Source organism: Rattus norvegicus, chromosome 4, assembly GCF_021556685.1.
Source record: "Rattus norvegicus strain SHRSP/BbbUtx chromosome 4, alternate assembly SHRSP_T2T, whole genome shotgun sequence".
NCBI lineage: Eukaryota > Metazoa > Chordata > Mammalia > Rodentia > Muridae > Rattus > Rattus norvegicus.
In genome coordinates this window covers 170385485-170393234 of record NC_141537.1, presented here as the reverse complement: position 1 = coordinate 170393234, position 7750 = coordinate 170385485, and the positions used below count along the sequence as shown (strand labels likewise).

At 43.9% G+C, this 7750-nt stretch overlaps 1 long non-coding RNA gene across 1 annotated transcript; it reads right to left on the bottom strand.

The window, feature by feature from the left end:
- Nucleotides 1-4011: 4011 nt before the first annotated feature.
- LOC134486686 (uncharacterized) lies at nt 4012-7015 on the bottom strand. Its single transcript, XR_015686217.1, has 4 exons — nt 6940-7015; nt 6274-6431; nt 5885-5981; nt 4012-5041 (listed from the first exon to the last, which is right to left on the bottom strand). It is a non-coding gene; the product is annotated as an uncharacterized LOC134486686 (long non-coding RNA).
- Nucleotides 7016-7750: the final 735 nt, after the last annotated feature.

Sequence of the window (7750 nt, the reverse complement as noted above, 5' to 3'; positions counted from 1 at the left end):
ATAAGGAAAATTTTGATGCTTGGGTGGTTGCCCCTAGCATCTCTGGATAAACTGACAGTGGAAAAGAATGAGGTCCATGATAAAATTATCCAACTTCTAGCACCTTGGAATATGGTAAAAGACAATAATGAACTCGGAGATAAAACTGACAGGCTTCAGATGCACATAAACAGGGCAAAGGATTCTGAGTGCGCCCTGAAAGAGAATCTTCTCTCCAGCAGCCACCGAGCTCAAATTGTGGAAAATAAAACTGAAACCCTCATTATAAGGTCTCTGAATTACAAAGAGAATTCAAGTGCCAGCCTCAGAGGGTGTCAGCAGGTAAAGTCGGGGCATTATTAACTGGCAAAGAACGGGACCTGTATCTTGGGGAAGGGATATGTGGAAGGACCCTATTAAAGCTGAGAACCTTGAAAGCCCAGATTCCAAGGGTTTACCTCACCTGAGGAAGCAGTCTCTCCACCCTCAGCAGAAGATGTACTCACACACCTAGCCCCTAAAATATGGCCTTTTTCATCTCTGATAGAGAAAGTTAATTCTCCACTGACCGCTAAACCGGCAGTGACCTTTCTCTGAAAGAGATGTGAGGTAAGACAATACTGACATTTCCCAGAGCCCACCATGGTTGTCTCTAGACCTATAACCAGACTAAAGGCAAGCAGGCTCCTAGAAGAGAGGTAGAAAATATAGACCCTGAGGAGGTGCACTTCACTACTAAGGAGCTTGATGAGCCTGCTAATTCATCCAAGCAGAAGTCTGGGAAATGTGTGTGGGGATGGATTTTTTTCTTTTTTTTTCTTTTTTTCAGAGCTGGAGACCAAACCCAGGGCCTTGTGCTTGCTAGGCAAGCGCTCTACCGCTGAGCTAAATCCCCAATCCGGGAATGGATTTTAAGGGAATGGGATGATCCTGGAGAAACTGCAGAATGGGTAGTAGAGGACGGTAGTCACCAGCTAAGGCCACGTGACCAATGGCAGAAATAAGGATTCTAATTAGCATACATGTTAATAATGTGTCTGTACAGATACCTGTGTTTAACTTCCCTTTATTTCTTTAGCATTAATGCAGCATCATTTAAGACATAAGTAGTTAGTCATATTGAAGTTTTGAGAATGTCCCTCAAGGGATATTGCAACCTATTCTAAAATTTATGATGTGTTTATGATTGTATGTGGGATAGCTATATCATATTAGGTATAATTGTGGTCCGACTTATTTTCATTTGGAAATTAAGCACGAGGTAAGGCGATACGATTGTGTGTCAAGTTAACAAGGAGTAGACTTGTGATGGCTTTCTTGGTGCCAACTTGACTACCTCTGGGATTAACTAAAATCCAAAGGCTGAGCATACCTGTGAGAGATTTTTCTTCTTAATTAAATAATTTAAAGAACCACCTTTAATCGAGATCTTCAGAGACAGGATGATCCGCCTTTAATCTGGGCCATACCTTCTGTTGTCAGCCTATAGAAAGGACATGGGAATAGGAAGATGCTTCATGCTCACTCTGATGGCAAGTCCTTTCTTTCACTGGCATTAGGGCCTACTGCTTTAGGATTCCAGTGTATACTGAAGACCAGCGGAGACATTCAGACTCATAGACTGAACAACTACAGGATTGTTGGGCTTTCTGATGATAGACAGCCATTGTTGGAATAACAGGGCCACAGCCCGTAAGTCACTCTAATAAATCTCACATATAATTACATTATGTATGAGTGTGTGTGTGTGTGTGTGTGTGTGTGTGTGTGTGTGTTCTATCAGTTCTATTCCTCTAGAGAACCGAGACTAATACAGGCAAATATGCCAGAGAAGTCAACACAACCAGAATATGCCAGAAACCCACACCTGAGTTGAGGTCGATTGAGAATGGAGAACAATTTTGTTCAGGAAGTGTTCTGAGCCAGAATGAGCAAACTGAACAGCCTGGGGACACGGGGGTGTCTTGAGTAGACTTGGGAGACATTTCACTGATAATGAGGTTAAGGAAGGGGCTGTGTGACAATGGAGGGTTTTGTGAAGATGAGAAGACTCTCAGACCTTTTTTTTTTTTCTTTTTGGAGACAGGATTAAACTGTATTGCTGAAGCTGGCCTCCAAGTCACTATCCCCAGCCCACAGAGTACTGAGATTGCAGGCTGAGGAATAAACTTTAAATTGGGAAGAATAGGGGATGTAGGCAAGAGAGAAAACATGAAGAGCAGAAGAGAGGCTCTTCAGAGGGGAACATTTTCCACCCCAGATGGAGGCATGCAAAAAAATGCATAGCCTGTAAGTTTTATGTCAAGTTCTATGTTAGCTAGAAACAAGCTAGAGTCATTGGATCAGAGACAAGGGAGCTTCAACTAAGAAAATGTCTCCATAAGATCTGTCTGAGAGCATTTTCTTAATTATTGATTGATGGGTGGGGAACCAGTCTATTATGGATAGTGTCTCCCTGGATTGCTGGTCCTGTTTTTTTTTTTTTAAGAAAGCAGGCTAAGCAAGCCATGAGAAGCAAGTCAGTGAGCAGCATCCCTTCATGGCCTCTGCATCAGTGCCTGCCTCCAGGCTCCTGCCCTGCTTGCATTCCTGTCTTGACTTCCTTTGGTGATGAACCATGATAGAGAAGCATAAGCTGAATAAACCCTTTCCTCCCCAAGTTGCTTTGGTCATAGTGTTTCATTCCAGCAATAGTAACCCTGACTAAGACACTCTGTATGATGACATGGGTATAAGCATAGATCTTCTGGCTGGAGACAGAGGGAGTTCTCTGCCACTGGTTTTAATTTCTCACTGAAGAATAACTAGAGGGTCATTATGGCATTCTCTGTTTGTCTAAGCATAACATGACCACCCCAGTACCATTTGGGAGTAGAGATCATCTTAGCCTGGCAATCATGGAAAAATAAAAACAATACAGAGGTAGCTTAACTTGGAGTGAAGGCAACAGAGCTTCAGGAACTTAGAAAGGAAAGGAGAGTCATGAGAGCCTCCCCTGGAGTTGCATCCATCATTCCCTCTTGTCCTTCAGAGTGGTCATGGGAGACATTAGAATATACAAGTAGAAGGTCTGCAGAAATGAGTCCCTTCTATATCAATCACAAATGGATTCCTAAAAGACCTCCCAAACTGGGCAAAGCCCAACCCTACAGTCCCTTAGATATTCATCCCCTGGAAGAATTCCCCTAGACCACAAACCTATCAAAGCTTGATAGCTATTCTTGGTCACCAACTTGGCTACATCTAAATTAACTAAAACCTAAACAAAGAAGGTACATTTTTGTGGGATTTTTGCTTAATTTAAAGTGGGAAGATCTACTTCTAATCTGGATTTTTGAACTAGAAAAATCCTAATCTGGTCCATACCTTCTGCTAAAAGTCTGAATGAGGACAAAGAAGAAGGAAATTTTGCTTTTTGCCTACCTTCTATCACCTTGCTAGCAAATCCTTTCCTTCACTGGCCTTAGAGCCTAATTTTTCAGGATTCCATTGTATACTGAAGACCAACTGAGAAATTCAGTTTCATGGACTGTGAACATCTTGATTCTTGGAACGTCCTCCAGGCAGCCATTGTTAAACTAGCTAGACCACAGACTGTAATTCAGTGTAATAAATTCCCTTTCTCTATATAGAAAAAGACCCATTCTAACAGTCCTGTTACTTTAAATACAATCCTGACTAACACAGAGGCCAGTGTTCTAGTCCCTCACTTGGGCATCCAAAAGCTTCCCCTTCCTAGTCTCACCTTTGCATGATTAGACACCACATATCCCTTCCTCCTTTTTACCTTTTACTAAAGTTCTCACAGCCTGTACATGACCCTATCTAAAGGCTGTGAAAACTCACCTGAAAGTCTTTCTTCAGACTCTTCTGTCTAACTGCCTTCCCTTTTGGTGAAGTTCAAGTCAACTCCCACCTTTCCACCCATTGACTCTTTTCATTAAATTCACTTCTGCCTAGTGTCTAATTTCTTTAAAACACTGTCTTAGTTAAGATCTTATTGCTGTGAACAGACACCATGACCAATGTAAGTTTTATAAGGACAACATTTAATTAGGGCTGGCTTACAGGTTCAGATGTTCAGTTCATCATCGTCAAGGTGGAAGCATGACAGCATCCACTCCCTGGCCACCATAGGCTTGTTTAAACACATGAGTCTTTGGAGGCTATACCTAAACATAGCATAATTAAAAAGTACATTTGGTCCAACTTTCAAAGTCCCCATAGTCTATAGCAGTATCAACAATGTTAAAAGTCCAAAGTTCAAAGTCTCTTCTGAGATCCACCCAATCACTTAACCATAATCCCCAAATTAAGACCGGCAACCAGCTGGGCAAACTTCAAACTCGGTCATCTCCATGTCTGATGTCAAAGCGCTCTTCAGATCTTCAACTCCTTTTTTCATCTTTGTTGACTGTAACAAACTTCTTTCTCCTGAGCTAGTTCTACTCCCTGTTAGCAGCTTTCCTCATCAGATAGCTCTTGGCTCTGGCATCTTTAACATCCAAGGCAGCTTCAATGTTACAGCTTGTTTTAGTGTCTGGGATCCACACATGATCTCCCAAAGGGCTGGCTTCACTTCTCCAGCTCTGTCCTCTGTAGCACTCAGGTTGACCCACTCTACTGCCTTAGCTGTTCTTCGTGATCATCCCATGGTACTGCCATCTCCAATATACTGGGGTCTTCCGTTGCAACTATGTTTCACCAATAGCCTCTCAGAGGCCCTCTTCATGGTGCCAAGCCTCAACTTCTTTGCATGACCCATTCAGTGCTAGGCCATCAATTGTAACTGAGGCTATACATTCATCAATGGCCTTCCATGGCCTCTCACAGTGCCCAGCCTCAACTGCTCTTCATGACCTCTTCATGCCATCAAAACTAGTACCACTTGGGTGACTCTTACATATCACCAAGTACAGCTGCAGCATGAGGTACAACCTTGGCTGTCTCTGGAACACAGCTTCTTTGTGCTCTCAGAAAACACTTCCCAGAAGATTTCACAATGTTGATCTCTTTCTTAGCTCCAGTTAATCAGCATCAATTTCACAGTAGTCTCCTTCTCCTTTTGAATATAAAGTCAGAGACACAAGGCCAAAGCTACTGAGTTCTGATGCTTGCAGGAGCTGGAACATGGCCCCCTTGTTCTATTACATTTCTAACTTCTTCACTACCTAAGCTTGACTGTCCTGGATCTTGCTCTGGAGATTGAGCTTGAATTTAGAGATCTGTATGCCTGTCTCCTGGGATTAAAGGTTTGTACTAAGTTGCCTGGAGCTAACTTTCCCCAAGGTCATTACTCTCTTAATTCAATTTAATATTCTTGAATATATGATTCAGCTCCATTTCACTTCTGGGTGTCCCTTTAATACTCATACCATATATTTTGTATTTTTCCTTTTTCAACTTCCCTTTTTTCATTAAAATGCTCTTCATGAGACTTAACCAGAGAACAAAGTCTATGATGGGTGTTTCTGGGACTCCCTTTGTTAATGTAATTAATCTGAGTCTTTTTACCTTAGCCTCAGGCAAACTCTTCAGACAAGAGCAAAAAGCAGTCACTTTCTTCACCAAAATACCACAAAAGCAACCTTTACAGCACATACCGAAATTCTTTTCCTCTGAAACCTCTTGGGCCAGGCCTGCACAATTCAAATCACGCAGTAACAAAGACTTCTGCATTCCTACTAAGATAGCCCATTAAGCCCCATTTAAAGCATTCCACTACTTTCCAAATCCAAAGTCCCCAAATCCATCTTCTTCCAAACAAAAGCATGGCCAGGCCTGTCACAGCAATACCCCACTCCTGGTACCAACTTCTGTCCTAATTAGGGCCTTATTGCTGTGAACAAACACCATGACCAATGTAAGTTTTATAAAGGAAAACATATAATTAGGGCTGGCTTACAGGTTCAGAGGTTCAGTTCATTATCATCAAGAGCATCGCAGCATCGCAGCATCCAGGCAGGCATGGTGCAAGAGGAGTTGAGTTCTACATCTTCACCCTAAGGAAACCAGAAACAGACTGTGTATCCTCAGGCAACTAGGAGAATCTCCAAGCCCACCCCCACAGTGACACACTTCCTCCAACAAGGCCACACCTTCTAATAGTGCCACTCCCTAGGCCAAGCATATGCAAACCATCACAAACACCCTATGAAAGATTGAAGTTGTCATGTCTTATAAGCATGCCCTTTTGTGTGCAGACACATGCTGTGTCTGTAAAGAAAGGGGGGGGAGGGAGGGAGGGAGAGGCATGTAGAGAAAAGAGGAAGTAGAGTAGTCAAGTGGAGGTACCTTGACCCCGGACAAGTCCCAGCTTCTCTGGTCTCTGCAGGATTCCGGGCCGACACTATGCTCAGCCTCGTCCCCTGCTCCCTCTTCCTGTCTTTCTCTGTGCCTCCGTCCTAGATGTGTATCCAGTAACTGCATCAAATCTTAACCGGCAGCCCCATCTTGGAAAAGGAATGAGAGAAAAGGGACAAAGAGGTGAAAATACAACATTGAAAGATTCATGTTCCAGGGAGCATGTGCCCTTTGCTTCCTGTAGAGCCCATCTGATTGGAGCCTGGCAGAGGCCTGGCTTTCTGGCAGATGCGAAGACCATGGGACACTCATCCCGGTGTATGGGTTGCAACTGAGAAATCACCAGGAGTGATGAGCTTCCTCTGTGCTCTGTGCGTGCAAGAGAGGCATGCTTGCTCCAAGGACCTGGGTTGTCTGGGTGACACGTGCAAAAGAGAGAACGAAGGAGAGAGAGGAACCATCGACCTACTATCCCCGTCTTCTCCTGAGGAAGACAGCCCAGCAGACATCCATCCCCCCTGGATTCACAGGCCCTGTGTAAATTACAACCCTGAATGCCAGGGCAGGACCCTGGACCAGAGCCAGTGGCTGTCCTGGATGCACTGTTTGCTGTGAGCCTAGGGTAGAAGAGGTGAAGCCCTTGGCTTAGCTGCTTACAAAATCTCCTTCCCAACCCTGGCTCCTTACTCCCCTTCGAAAGCACTGCAGAGGCTGCCTCTGATTAATGTTGTGCGCTGATATACACAGGAGCCGGCTCCAGATTCCTGGCAAACCGCCCTGCGCCCTGCGGAGAAGAGGCTCTACCTGCCCAAGGGCGACCTCTGGCGGCCGACAGAGACATTGCGCAGAACTGGGAAAGATTTGTTTTTAAAGAGTGGGGACTGGTGTCTCTAATCCCAACTACCCGGGAGGCTAAGGCTGGAGGACTAGGTTCCAAATCAACTGGGAAAAATTAATGAGACCTCCATCTTAAAGAAGGAAAAAGAGGCTGGGGATGTGGGCTCCTCGTAGAGCATTTACCTGATTTGAGTCCGGCTTCAGGTTTCAATCCCCAATATTAATAATAGTAATGACAATAAATAATAATAATAATAATAATAATAATAATAATATAAGAAAGAATTTTATAAGAAAGAAAGGCGACAGAGTAAGCTATGCAGCCCCAGATGGTGCTGTACAGGAGGCAGAGTCTGAAGGGAAAGCCAATTTTGCTGTCTTACAGTACAAGCAGGAAGGAAACATTCTGTTTGGAAAGGTGGGGGCTGAAGGATGTAATTGCGGAGGGGGAAGGTGGAAATGTGAAAATCTGTTGATAGTCAGAATAGAATCTGTTTAATATAATTCTTTCACAGGATAACATGAAGTTCTCCCTGCTCTGAGCCAGGCCTCCCTCCATCTCCAAGCACCCAGTCCGTATTCTCTTCTCTGATTCCCGAACAGCTGCTTTGGGAGAGGAGTCCACTACTCT